Source organism: Carlito syrichta, unplaced genomic scaffold, assembly GCF_000164805.1.
Source record: "Carlito syrichta isolate Samal-C Ts95f unplaced genomic scaffold, Tarsius_syrichta-2.0.1 Scaffold309276, whole genome shotgun sequence".
Taxonomy (NCBI): domain Eukaryota; kingdom Metazoa; phylum Chordata; class Mammalia; order Primates; family Tarsiidae; genus Carlito; species Carlito syrichta.
This window is the reverse complement of record NW_007253372.1, coordinates 1,678,489-1,693,939: the sequence shown is the minus strand read 5'-3', so window position 1 is coordinate 1,693,939 and position 15,451 is coordinate 1,678,489. Positions and strand designations below refer to the sequence as shown.

At 34.3% G+C, this 15,451-nt stretch overlaps 1 protein-coding gene across 2 annotated transcripts in view; it reads right to left on the bottom strand.

Annotated features, from left to right (window-relative positions):
- The window catches only part of LIN28B (lin-28 homolog B), a 144,849-nt gene that overhangs the window by 33,718 nt on the left and 95,680 nt on the right, over positions 1 to 15,451 (bottom strand). The gene's annotated exons all lie outside the window — the stretch shown is intronic.

Here is a 15,451-nt window from a genome sequence, read left to right as displayed (position 1 = left end):
ACTGAGTAAAAGAAAAAGAAAGCAATTAGCCATAATGATTATTTACTGAAAGACAGTAGCAAACATCAGACAAAATTTGAAATATTACAGCCATTTTCATCAAATTGAAAGACAGGATGGTTGCTGTCATCAGCATTATTCAACATTGCTTTGGAAGTTCTAGTCCATTTCTAAGAAAACAAAATAGGTATAATTACTGAAGAAGAGACATAATTATCCCTCAAATTCATAGCTTTTTTTCTACAGTAGCAATAACCAGTTAAAACTGAAGGAAAAAATTCATTCACAGTAGCATCAAAATTTGTGATACCTAATAATAAACATCATAAGAAAGATATGAAATGTATATGAATATCTTATTGAAGGACTCACAATAATGTGAACAAATGGTTAAACAAAGCCCGCATACTCCAGTTCTCTTCTCTGCCTCTTCAGAGTAACAAGCACTATCATGAATTCAGGGTGTATCATGTTTTCATCTTTATATCACACATGTAAGTATCCATAGATAATTCATAATATCACCTGGTGGTTTTTAAAGATTAATATAGATGAAATAATATTACACACATCTTTGTGTGACTTACTTTTTTATTTAACATTATAGTGAGTTTTTTTGAAAGTTATTCATACTATTAAATGCAGCTCTAATCTGTTCATTTTAACTACCGTATCATGCTAACAACATACTACAATTTTAAAACTCTCTATTTCATTTTTTAAAATTAATAATACTGGTCCTAACCTATCAAACTGATCTCAAAGCCACTAATGGAAATCAACCCACAGTATGAAACACTGCCCTGGAAAACCTACCCAGAAGTGGAATCAAAGGATATAAACGATCTCAGTTCCACCAGATATTGCCAATTGCCCTCAAAGGTGGTTGTATCAAGAATCCCATCCATCGTGTGTAACATTCTTCATAATATTTGGCATTGTCAGACTTTGAAATTTCTGCTAATTCAATAAGAGTGAATGATGTCTCATTTAAATTAGTAATGCCAAGCATCTTTTTGTTTATTGAATATTTTCCTCTTTATGAATTGCTGTTTGCTTGCTCATTTCTACTAGGATTTTAATTTTTCTTTTTGATTTGCAGTGCTTTATATATTTTGGCCATTAACTCTTTTTCAATTATATGTATTGCAAACATCTTTGCCCACTCTAGCTTACTAGCTTTGTTTATATTATTGGTGCTGGACTGTTTTATGTCAGTTTTGTTATGGCTGGCATGTGTATTTCCCAGAATCTCCCCTCTCTGGATGGTTCCTGGTTACAGTCAGCCAAAAGAGACACTTGTACAAGATTTGGAAGTCAAAAGTAAAGAAGTCATTACTTTGGGAGGCTCATCATGGTCAGACATAGTTAACAGATACACACAGACCTGCCCAACAAGTCCCAGCTGTTCTCACTTGGTGCTCTGTGCCCAGCTTATCTTCCCAACTATTGGCCCTGCTGACCAGTAGCAGTCTGCCACTGGCCCTTGCCTGCAATCCTACATCAGTTATTACCACAAAGAGGCAGAAGTATCCATAATTGTCTCCAGGGACTCCCTATTCCACTTGCCCTTCAATAGTCAGATGTGCTTTGGCTTTTGGAATTCCCTGCAACCTCTGATTTGTCCAACCAGTCCAGTGCTTCTGAAGACTGGTTGGTGACTATTTCTCGAATCCACTGACACTTTCACTCCTGTGCAACTCTCATATTTGCATAAGATCTAAATTCCTAATTTCTATAACATTTTGAGGGGTCTATCTTTCTGACTGAAACCTTTGCCAGGTAAAAATTTGAATTTCAAATTGGTCAGTGTATTAATCTTATCCCTTATGGTTTGTGCTTTTTATGTCTTGGTTTAAAAAGATCATTCCCAAACCTAAGGTCATAGGGTTGCTCTCCTATATTTCCTTCCAATACAGTTGCAAAGTTTGTGTTATACTTTTAGGTCTTTAAACAGTATGAGACAGGGGCCTAACCTTACTTTTTCTCTAAAGATAGATGATCTTCCCAGAACCATTTAAAAATCTTTTATTATTTTCCAGGATCTGAAGTGACACTTCTGTCATATATCAAGATTTATATATTATGCATCGAATCATATTATTTTCTCTTTTCCAATTGTCTATTCATCTTTCATTGGGCTAACACCTTACTTAATTACATATACTTACACAGTTTATAGTAAATATTAATATCTAGTAGGGAAAGCTTCCATACTGTTTTCTATCTACATAATTGTGGGTTGTTACTGGCCCTATGAACTTTCAAATCAATTTTAGATTCAACCTTACTGGAATTTTAAATGGGATCACATTAAATTTCTAGGCTAATTTATGGGGAATTTACTTGCTTTAAACATTTGAGTCTTGCCATTCATCAGCAAAATATTCTTCTCTCTTTATTTAGGTCTGCCTTCGTATCTCTCAATATAAATTTATTGTTTTTTTCCATAAAAGTTTTGTCAGAATTATTCCTAGGTACAGTATTTTATACTTTATTTTCCAATTGCAGAATGAATCCTGTTTTGAAATTACAGTTTCTAACTGTGAGTTCCTGGGGTACAAAATAGTCCTTACATTCCTGATATTCAGTTGTCCTTAGTTTGATTTCTGTGTGTTGACCTTATAATCAGTAAACTTGCTAAATTCTTTTATTTTTAAAAATTATTCCAATAATTTATCTGTAAATAACCTTAGTTATAAAACCATATTGCCTGTGAAAAACAAAAAGCATTACGTTTCTTCTTTTCCAATCATTAAATCTTTTATTTTTTCTTCTCTTATTGCATTGGTAGTACCTCCAGTACAACATTAACAACCCAGCAGGGGACTCTAAATAGGCTCTTAAAACTGAGGGGACCAAACAAAAATAATGAATCAGAGAACAAAGTCTGGAATCAGTCAAGTAGAATTAAGCAGAAACTGGGTTAGTAGAAGGTCCATACAATGGCCCTGTAAAAAAAAAAAATTGCTATCTGTGGAGCTTTTCATTTGTGACTCCATAATGACTAGTGAGGAGACAGGCTAGGTAAAGAATCCCCGGCTCAGATTTAGCACAAAGCAACTGAATTCCTCCAAATATGGTCATATCCTGCTCTCAATTAATAGTTAAGGTTAAATAATGCAGTTTTCCTTAGTAAAAAATTATTTTAAAACATTTTAAATTTGTACTCAAGTTTCCAATTGTAAAGGAGACGAAGCAGATCACAAATGATACATATAATCTGATCTCATTTTTATAAAATAAAAATTATACTTTTATAGAATTTATCATTTATCACAGATGGCACAAGTACATTTTTAGCATTTCTAGAGATTCTGAACATTTTCTATAGCTACTGATGGTCAACAAATAGCTCTCTCTTCCCAAAGCAAGAAACACGTTTGATTTTGTTCCTTGTTAACCTATATTCAAAAATAATCATACAACAGATAAGACTCACAGCATTTTAGAAACCAAAATTCTCAAATTCTTGTTTGACTTATTTCAACTTTTCTTTTAAAAGCCTTTTTTTCTCTTTGCAAAACATTTTCTAAACTTAATATTTGTTCTCTGCTTATATCCAAAGTACCCACACTTAAAAAAAAAAACTCTTCATTATATGTTAAAAGTATTAATTTATATGGAAATTCATTTATTATAAATCTGATTTCACATAAAGGGAAGCTGATTTTCTAAATTACTATTTCTCACTGATAAGTGCAAGGAGATTATAATTTATATTATTATAAGTTATAACATAAAGTAAACCTTTTACGCTAACAATAACAACAAAGATCTCTTTAGGAGAGAATAGTTCAATTTAATCCAAATTTCAAAAATTAAAATTCCAATGTAAATTTGGAAGAACCTTTCCATAGGTTCATTCCATTTGTCAGAACAGAATTTGGTTTGTATACCCTGATTAGTGTAGAATTTTAAAAGGCTAGGTGGAGGCTGCTAACAATACTGTGATTCCCCTGGACTGTTACTTGGGCTTGGGGCATATAACTAGGATTTAGCAGTGTAAATGTAAAAAACCTTCTGTGGATTAGTCTTCAGCTAGATCAGCCCTTATTCTGTTCACACGGGAGCAGTGTGGACACAATAGCTAGCAGATAAAAATCATCAGAATTTATGTCTAAATTTAAGGCATTTAAATATATATATTTTAATTTAAAAGTGATCCTCCGCACTTAACTTTCATTTAAAAATCTACACACTTTACACTAGAGGCTAAGGTAATTTCCTTTTTGGAAAAGATCTCAAACTTTTGAAATACTATCCAAGTCTCACAATATCATTGTATTGGAACCATACAATAAATATTTGATCTCATTTCCCCAAGACTACAATCTAAAAAAAGAAAGCTAAGTAAACTTAGTTCTTAAACCCATAGTATCTATCTAAAGTATTATTATAGTTGCTTCTGGGAGTCTTTTTCCTGTAGATATTATTTTACTGTTTATTATGCTTAGAATAAAATAGCAATCAGAAAATCAACCTAAAATTCTGATTATTTGCCACTTGGCTTCTGACCATTCCCATTAGGCATCTTGGGAGACCTATGCAGCGCCAAATGAAGCTCAGCCCCACACAATGTCTGGCAGAGGGTGATGAGAATGGCACATTGTCTGCCCAGTCTGAACAGAGGTCACAGCAGGGAGAGCATCTGCTAAGATAATGTGAATGAAGGAAACAACTATAATTGCCTCATTAAGAGATCTCTGGCCAAATAATCACAAGAAGAAAGAACTTGGATAACCACCCTAAAATTAGGCTATAATAAAGAAAACTTGGGCTAGAATACAAAATACAGAAGAATTAAGGAGACTTGGATATTCTATTGGTTTTACTAATTTCCTTAGTGACCACATCGATGAATGAAAACATAGAAGCAACAGTTCAGTTATTCAACTCTAGCCTTTGCCAGTCATTAGTAGTAGAAGCAGAAGATGCAAATTCACAGCTGTCCAGGATACAAACACATGTAAAATAAAGGGCGGTGGGGAATTTCTCTTAGGGACCGAAATATAGAGACCAAGTGAAGGGGTAGTTACTAATCTATATTTTAGAATTACAATGAAAAGCATACAGTCAAAAGACATAAAGAACATTTTAAGAGGGAAAGATATGAAATAGAAAAGGCAAAGTGTAAAAAAGACAAAGGAGAAAAAAGGACAACTTGTATGCTTTATCAATTTACCTCTTCTATTTTTTTCCCCTCCGCCTTTTAAAATTATTTTTTTCTTAAAAGTCAACATTATGTAACTAAATCCTCAGTCACTTCATATTACCAGCCAGTATAGGTATAAACATCTTATTCAAAACTGTGATAAATTTAAAAGTTTCATAGTAAAAGCTAAAGTAAATATTTTCCCAATTTAAATTTAAATTAAGTATCCAAACTGGACACAGACTAGAATGTATTCATACAGTGACAAACTATTTTTTCATTTCCTAATGTTTTGAGGGTAAGTTATATGTATTACAGAGTTAAAATTCATTTTCACATAAATAGTATCTTGAATTAAATTGTGGTTATTAAATTTTTCTGATCCCAACACACACAATAAAATTAGCTTGTTATACCCATAAGCCAGGTTTAAAATAAGCAAACTATGTGATGACTTTGATGTTCTGCACCCAAAATGTGCTGGCTAATTCTTCCATTCCATTTACCATTCCGGTCTTTAAACTGCCTTAATCTCCTGCCCTCAGATGTTGACCTTGTAAGAATAGGGGTCATAGGTCAGAATAGACAGACCTCAAAGGATCTGGACTATCAATTCATGCCTGAAAGAGTTCTCTGCCACAATAGGAACCTACTAAACAGCAAATTCCTAAATCTAATCACACAAGTATCAGGGTGAAACAGTTATTTATTGGAATTTGTTGATTTACATTTTTCAAACATCTCCTGCACCTAAAAAACATCTCTTGGGAATGGAATCAGGGATATAAATAAACATCAAAATAAAACCACTGAAAGAAGTTTTAAAGTAAAACAGATATTCCCTAATAAAATGGTATAAACCTAAGTATAGGCTTATTATTTTCAGGAATGCTCTAAGGATTTCAAGATACAGCATTAGATTTTCCCAGCATAAAGTACCGGGAAAACTTCAAGTTATACCACTGAGATAACGAGTGGAAAAGGTTAGACTGCCGGAGAGGTGGGTGGGGGTGGGGCAGGATCACCACGGGTGAGTTTTCAGCTCACTTGCTCTAAAACTGAATGAAGCCAATAAATTAATATTTTCCTTTTAATAAACAGATGCAAATATAGTCTGTCGAAAAGGAAAGTCTCAATAGATTTTTTTAACCTCAAAAAACAAAAATTTCATGGCTTCAAAAACCTTCTTGCAAATTTAAAGAATCTGAACCCACAAAACTATGGCAAGTTAGCTCTTGAGAGCTGAGAATAAATCAGACATCATACAGTTTCTGTTCATGTTCACCCTGGCCTTTCTGACCACAAACAATCAACATTCTATAATGTACTATTTTAATACTGGACTACAATGAATGTCAAATTTCATACGTTTTTAAAGCTAAATAAAGAACATCTTAAAAATAAATTAATGAGCCTTTCTAATATGATCAAGTGAAAGAAATTCACTACACTTTCATGCCAAAAGTAGTAACATCAAACATCTTAACAATTAGCCTTCTTTCTATTAAAAAAAAACCAAACCACTTCAACTCATGTAAAAAATGAAAAAGCTTGCTCATGCGCCTATGTAGTTATACAAGTTAAATATTGGGGGGGGAATGAAACAAAAGCAGTAGGATGTTGGTATTATTTTCTAAGCTATTTCAAAAACTTCACTATTATGAATAGCACTTTTGGAGTGTTTGAATCAAAAGACATGGAAGGTTAAGTAGAACAAAAAAATAGTTACTATCCTTTAAAAAGTCAGAATTTAAAAAGAAGGTAAAAATGAAACAGTAAAAAATATAAAGCTATATGTATACATCTAACATGTAACCCTACCACATATGCATGTACTTCCGATGTTCTTTACACATATTTTTATTCACTAATTATTGAGTAAAATCTTTAGCCTATATAAAAAGATTTCCAAACCAGCCATTTAAACCAAGACCTTTTTACTCATTTAACATGTTAATATAAACTAAAATTTTGTTATATAAAATATTTATCCTATGCTATAGGCTGACATGATTACTTTATGTAAATACTAAACACCAAACTGGTAAACAAACTTATTCTACCACCCTCCCCCACAGAAGTCACTTCTTTTTCCTCATAGTAAATTGTGTCTTGAAAGAGAACAAAAAGGTACCAAGAATAGGCTAGTGTTTTAGAAACAACTTAAAGTTGCTTAATCTTTTATTAACAATTTTAATTTTATTATAAAGAGAGTTCTATAGAGTCATTATATCTCTTAATTCTTAAAAAATGAACATAAGAAAAACTAAATAGAAAAATGAATCTGAAATTATTTCATTTGAAATTTTAAGAAAACTCTTCAAATGAGGACGATTTAAAAGAAAACAACATGGTATCTGAACAATACATATTATTCCTAAGCAAAAATGAACCTCTACCTAAACCTCACACCTTATACAAAAACCAACTCTAAATGGATCATTGATATAAACGGAAAATGTAAAACTATAAAACTACAGAGAAAATATGGGAGGAAATCTTTGTGACCTGGTGAGCAAAGAATTCTTAAATGTGACATCAAATAAACATGACATCCAATAAAAGATTCATAAATTGTCTTCACTGAAATTAAAACTTTTGCTCTGTTGGAGATATTTAAGAGATTAGAAAGATAAGCCGCAGACTGGGAGAAAATATTTGCAAATCATGTATCTGACAAAGGATTTGTATCCACAACATACACAAAGGGCTTTCAAAGTGCAACAGGAAGAAAAAACATAAACCAGTAAAAGATGGGCAAAAGACATGAGCAGATACCTAGCCAAAGAGGGTATAAGAATGACATGCCAATACATAAAAAGATGCTTAGTATTAGTAGCCATTAGGGAAGTGAAAATTAAAACCATGATAAGTTATCACTACACACTCACTAGAATGGTTAACTTAAAAAAATACTGACAATACTAAACATTGGCAACAGTGGGTAGTAATTAGAAATCTCATATACTGTTGGTGGGAATGCAAAACAGAAAAATCACCTTGGAAAACAACTTACTTTATAACAACAAACAAATTGTTATAAAGTAAACATACTATTACCTTACTATCTAGAAATACCATTCAAAAAACAAAAATTAACGTTCACACACAAAAAATCTGTACATAAATGTTTATAGTTGTCCATATAATGGAATACTACTCAGCAATAAAAAGGAATGAACTCCTGAAACACTCAACAGCTTCAGTGAATTCAAGGCATTATGCTGAGTGAAAAAATCCCAATTCAAAAGGTTATACACTGTATAAATCCATTTATATACCTTTCATAAAAAGACAAAACTACAGTGAAAGAGAACAGCTCAATGGTCGCTAGGGGTTAAAAGGTGGGAAAAGAGTAACTATAAAAGATAGTAAGGGGCTGCGACGCAGGGCTCACGTCTGTAATCCTAGTACTTTGGGAGGCGGAGGTGAGAGGACTAAGCTCAGGGGTTCAGTGAGAGGATTGACTGAGACCGGCCTGGGCAATTTGGCAAGACTAGTCTCCGCCATAAATCATCTCTACAATAGTTGTTCATCTCTACAATAAATAAAAACAAAAATCACCCAGGCATGGTGGTGTGCACCTATGGTTCCAGCTACTTGGAAGGATGAGGTGGAAGGATAGCCTAAGCCCATCAGGTCGAGGCTGTAGTGGCCATGAGCATGCCACTGTACTCTAGCTTGGGTAACAAAATGAGACTCTGACTCAAAAAAATTTTTAAATTTTTTTAAAAAGAACAAGCAAGTTTGGGGTATCAGACTGTTCAGTATCTGGATACTGAAATCTGTATATGCATTAAAATTAATACAACCAAACACCAGAAGAGAAAAAAGTCAATTTTACTACAGACAATTAAAAAAAAAAGTACAAACAACCCTCTCAGCAAAGCAAATATACAGAAATATACCAATGTTTACTTCCTCTTTTAATAGACATTAACTGGAATTCTAGTTATCTAGTACTTCAGCAAACCAAATCAACTATTTAATATCATTATTTTAAGTATTTTGTAGGTTATGAGTATGACCTTACACTACTAAGAAAGTTCTCCAAAAATGATGGGGACACATCAAAAGGACACAGAAGTCAGCCTAAAGGGGCTCCTATTGGCCAAATTTGGGAAATTTGAGCACTAAGGTAAATAATGATGACTATAGATTGTATAACTCATAGAAAAAGAACAGAAATCCATGGTTCAGACTAATATAACAAATGAAAAGTTAAAAGTTTGATGGGGAATGGGATATCTACATAGTCTTAAAGTTTCTCCTCACAAAATGCTTATTAATTATAAAAGAAAAAAGTAACTTTTAAAGTGGAGAGGGCTGGCTGATACCATCTTGACCAAGTGGTCAAAGACAATCATCATCAGTAACAGAAAAAAATCAAAACTGTATGCCATCTGATAGGCTACAATGAGAACACAATATCACTTTTATGTTATTCTTGCTGAAGGTAAATAAACTCAATCTGGTTGTAAGGACTTATAAGACAAATTCAAACTATGATCTGGTTCACCCTGATGTTTTTAAACTTGTTCCTCTAACCCTCATATTGTTCATAAATTCAAAGTTAAGTCAAAATGATATTATTAGATTCAAGTTAACATTTTTGGCACAGTGCATTCAATTTATAGGCAATACAGGAGTCAAAGAAACAAGTTTAATGACACTAGTATAAATCCAGATCATGAATAAGACAATTGGCCTAGTCTCTTCAACAAGTTAATAATAGCACTTCTAGATTACAAGAGACCTAAGATGTATCAAAACCAACTGAAGGGCAGGTTTTTTAACTGAATTCTGGTTTGAAAAAAACAGTTACAAAAGATAAAAAAAAATTTAAATATGAAGAAATTTATTAAGAATAAATTTTGTTTTATTTTTATTTTATTTTTTTTGAGTTGGAGTCTTACTCTGTTGCCCAGACTGGAGTGCAGTGGCCGTTCTCGGCCACCGCAGCCTCGACCTGCTGGGCTCTGGCGATCCTTCCGCCTCAGCCTTCCAAGTAGCTGGAACTACAGGCGCGCACTACCACGCCCAGCTCATTTTTGATTTATTGTAGAGATGAGGTCTCGTCAAGTTGCCTGGGCGGGTCTCGAACCCACGAGCTCAAGCAATCCACTCATCTCAGCCTCCCAAGGCGCAGGATTACAGGCTGAGCCACCGAGCCCAGTGAAATTTTGTTTTATAATTGCTATATAATAGTTGTACTACATTTTGGAGGCATATGGGATATTTTGATACATGTACAAAATTTGCAATGACCAGATCAGGGTAATTGGGATCGCCATCACCTAAAATATTAATTTTTTCTTTGTGTAGGGCACATTTCAGTTTTTCTCTTTAGCTATTTTGAAATATATAATAAATTATTATTAACTGTAATATCTAAAGGAAAATTAATATGGACTGAGTATTAGATGCTTATTAGGGAAGTGTTATTTATATGATAACAATGAGAAGGGGCAAAGTGCTATGGCATCCATAATATACTTTAAAACAATCCCACAAAAACCATTTGTAATTATTAAAATATACGAAATGGGTTTTCTACGTGGGTGTTCACTGTACCACTTCTTCCTGCTTTCTAAATTCTGAATTTTTCATAAGTAAAAAATAAAACAGAAGTAATAATAAGAATAATCACAAAAAGTATTAGGAAAAAAAACAGCATATAACAAATTAATCTAAGAGCTGATTCCCTGAAATATAATAAATTATCTTACCAAGGAAAAACAAGCAATTGGAAATAACTAGAGTATCCAGAATATTTTGTTAAGATTTTGGGGCTACTTTACACAATTATGCTAATATATGAAATATGGATCAAAGCACAGTTTATTCTTATTACCAGAAGTGTTTCAGGAAGTAGACATAGTTAATAACCATGAAAGAAATCAAGAAAGTTATCAAAGATCTTTAAAGTCTTTCAAATATTTAGAGAGCAAATCATTGCCTTGGCAACTGTTCCAGCCACAAATTAATACAGATGCATTTCTGCTACCACACTGTTGAATCTTGTTTTCTTATGGTTTCAGTCTCTATGCTTATTTGAATATTTTGCTGCAAGTGGTTTCTTTATCATTTTATAAAAACCAGTGGCACACGGAAAACTGGAATTGCTAATCCTAGTAACAAAAATTATGAGCATCCTAGTCATTGGACACTAAGCATGTCAAAGCAGCTGGAGCTCTGTAAGCAGCTGGAGCTTCTGACCACCACATTCTACCTTGCCAGAACATTCCTTCTAGTACTCCAACTACAAGTCTCTGACCCCAATGAAACCCACACAGCATGAGCTTATCACCTGTACGTCTTCACTCTTGACCCAGTTGACAGTCTACCATCCATCATTACTAATGCTCCCTTGCATACATCTTTAGTGCCCTTTGTAATTCTAATTAGAAAAACCCCAATTCTAGTTAAATCCATTTTAATACCTGTTCCACACCTGTAGACATGAAGTCAACAAATAGGGCTGGAGAAAAATCACAATTTTGTTAATTGACTTTGCTTTAAATCCATGCCCACTAACCTTAAAGTGTGCCTTTGGCACAGCCTGGAGTTTATGACTTTTCCATAATGCATTCATACTTCTATTTCCCTATTTCATACCTTCCCCTTTCTTTCTAAGTTTCTAAACATAGTCTTCTACCATCACTCTCTGCTGATGACTTTGCTTCGAATTTCACTAAGAAAATATCATAAAAAGGAGAAATCTCACCTTATCCCACCTTCATATCTACCTGCTGCCTGCAACTGGCCTGTATGCTGTGCCTGGCCTCCAGGTCTGAAGAATGAACCACTTGTACTCATTTGACCACATCCCCCAATTATGCTTTAAATCCAAATCTTCCCACCCACTCAAGGAAATCACTCCAGAAATGGTCCCCTCCTCTCCTCCATGTTCAATCTTTTCTTTCTATGAGACCATTCCAGTAAACATGCTATAATTTCCTCCCCTTAGCTGCTTCATTTTTCTGCTCCCATTTACAGGAAAACTTCTCAAAACAATTGTCTACACTTGCTCTCTCTGTTTCCTCTCCATTCATTCTCTGTTGAACACAACCCAAGTAGACTTTTGCCCCCACCTGTCAACTTCACTAATGACTCACATGTTACCAAGTGGTCAAGTTTCGGTAGTCACTTACTTGATCATTTCACAGCACCATTTAACACAACTGAAACCCTCTTCTTTTTGAAATACTTTCTTTTCTCGCTTTCTGAGACAAAATTTTTTCTTGCGTCTCCTAGTTCCCTCCTTCTTATTTAGTGCTTTTTGGTGTTCCTCCTACTCTTCTTCACCTTTAAATGCTGGAATGTCAGGGCTCAGTTCGCTTTCTCTTTTCTGTGAGTACTTTTAATGGTGATCTCATTCAGTCTAATAGCTGTAAATATCAACTTTTTGTTGAATATTGCCAAATTTTGATCTCTAGGGAACTCCATATTATGCATCCATTTGCTTAATCTGCCTCTTCCCTTGGATATTCATTATGTATCTCTAATTAAATATGTCTGATCCATACATTTGATTTCCTGCTCCTTCCGCAGGCTTCCCCATCTTGGTACATGGTCCCTCCATCTTTCCTGTAGTGTCACCCTGGACTCTTCATCTTCTGGAGTCACCCTGGACTCTTCATCTTCTCTCACAGTCTACACAAGACACATCACGAAACCCTACTGTCTCTTCTCAAAACTGATTAGAATTTTGCTTATTACTTCTGCTACCATCACAGCCCAAACCATCACCATCTCTTCTGTGTTATTGGACCTGCCTCCTTAGTGGTCTCTCAGCTTTCATCCTTGCCTTTCCACTTTGTATAGTCATCACAGCTGCTAGAATGACACTCTCAAAGGTAAATCATTGTCATGTTACTTTTCAACCTACAATTTCCCAGGGACTTCCCATTTTCTCTAGAATCAAAGTCTGTACAACGGTTGACAAGTTCCTAGATGAAAGAATGTCTGCCTATCTTATTCTTCAAATCCCAGCCTCCAATATTCTCCTTCTTATGATTCCAGTCTAAAAATGTTCTAGAACTACATTGTTAATGATGTTATATAAAAGTTATGGAAAAATAAAGAACTATTTATTTTATTTTACTTTGCTTTACTTGTATGTATATATTTAAGTATATATTTCATTCCCACCAGCCTGTTGAACCTGTCCTTATCAACTTCACTATTCACTTACATGTTGCTAACTGGTCACGTTTCAGCAGTCACCTTACTTGATCATTTCACCATTTAACATACCTATCTCTCTAGTAGAGAACAGGAAACCACTTTAATAGGTAAGTGCATCATTAACATTTCACACATATTCATGCACTTTCTTTTGTACAAATTTAGCATCTAAAATTATTATTGAAAATTCAATTTATTCTCTCACTGGATGGCTTTTCAAACCATTGGGAAAACTGGTCTAGGCAATACATTCTGTAGAGATAACTAGCTAGCAGTTTGGAGAGAAAAGAAAACCGACAGCTTTACAGTCCACTCTTCAAAAATAAATTAGATTACAAAGAAAAGGGACAGTTAAATATAAAAGATAAATAAAAATGTTATTGAAAATACAGATGAATATAGTGTATTTTTAATTTTGTGGTTTGTAAAACCAGATAGCAGTTAAAGCCAAGATAACATAAAGGAGTCACAGACTAGTCTGTATAAAAATTAAAACTTCAATAATATTTTTTAAAACAACAATAATTAAAGCTGAAATATACTTCATAAGTGGAAAAATATATATATTTTTAATTTGAGACCAGAGATTCACATCCTAAGTATATAAAGAGGAGCTACAAATCAATAATGTTTAACAAATGAGCATCTTGACAAAATTGTCAAAGGATAGGAAATGTACAATTCATAAAAAAGAAAAATACAACTGAAAATCTAACATATAAAAATATTCATCCGCTGGGCTCAGTGGCTCAGCCTGTAATCCCGCGCTTTTGGGAGGCTGGGGTGAGTGGATTGCCTGAGCCCGCAGGTTCGAGACTAGCCTGGGCAGCGAGACCTCATCTCTACAATAAACCAAAAAATCAGCCGGGCGTGGTAGCACATGCCTGTAATTTGGGCTACTCGGAAGGCTGAGGCGGAAGGATCCTTGGAGCCCAGCAGGCGAGGCTGCGGAGGCCGGGAGTGGCCACTGCACTCCAGTCTGGGCGACCGAGTGAGACTCCAACTCAAAAAAAAAAAAAAAATTCATCCTTCAATATATTCAAGTAATGCAAAGAAAAATAACGAGCTGTATCTCTTAACCTTTGTAACTGGAAAATATTTTTAAAATGATGACATTCAATGAGCTGGCCCTAGTCATTTCCAGAGAGTAGTTTGAAAATAGGTACCAAAATTTTTAAAGTGCATATTTTTTAATCCAGAATTTTCACTGTAAGTATTTACACTAAAAATATAATCAGACAGCTTTTCAAAAATGTATATATATGAATTCCCAAAATGGTGTTGGCTGGGCATGGTAGCTCATGCCTATAATCCCAATACTTTAGGAGGCCAAGGAGGGCAGATTGCTTGAGCCCAGGAGTTCAAGACCAGCCTGGGAAACACAATGAGACTTTTTCTCTACAAAAAAAAAAAAATTAGATGGGTGAGGTGGATTACCCCTGTAGTCCCAGCTACCCTGAGACAGATCGCCTGAGCCCAGGGTCTGAGGCTGCAGTGAGCCATAATCACGCTACTGCATTCCTGCCTGGGCAACAGAGTCAGTCTCTTATTAAAAAAAAAAAACCCCTCAATGGTGTTACTGATAAATAAAAAACACCAAAAAAAAAAAAAAAAACCTAAATATTCATTAACACAGTTAATATTAAATTAACTTCTGGTACATTCATATAGCAGAAATGGGTACAGGTGCTAATGAGTCAATGAAATATTTATAATATGAGGGGGGACCGAAAAAACTCAGAATTTGTTTATAAAAATTATAAATTTATTCTTACGTTTAAACTTCAGTCACCTTCAAAGTACTCTCCGCTTGATACAATACACCTCTCAAGATGCTTTTTCCACTGCTCAAAATAATTTTTGAACTCATTCATTTTGATGCCTTTTAGTGCTTCTGCTGTGTTTTGTTTCACTTCTTCCACATGGGCAAAATGTTTCCCTTTGAGGACTTTTTTCATTGGGGAAACAAAAAAAGTCACTCAAGACAAGAACAGGTAGATCAGAAGGGCACAGCACCCATGTTATGGCATTTTTGGTCAAAAACTGCTGAACACTCAGCATAGTGTGGACAGTCATGGTGCATCTTCATGGTGGAAGAACCAGTCC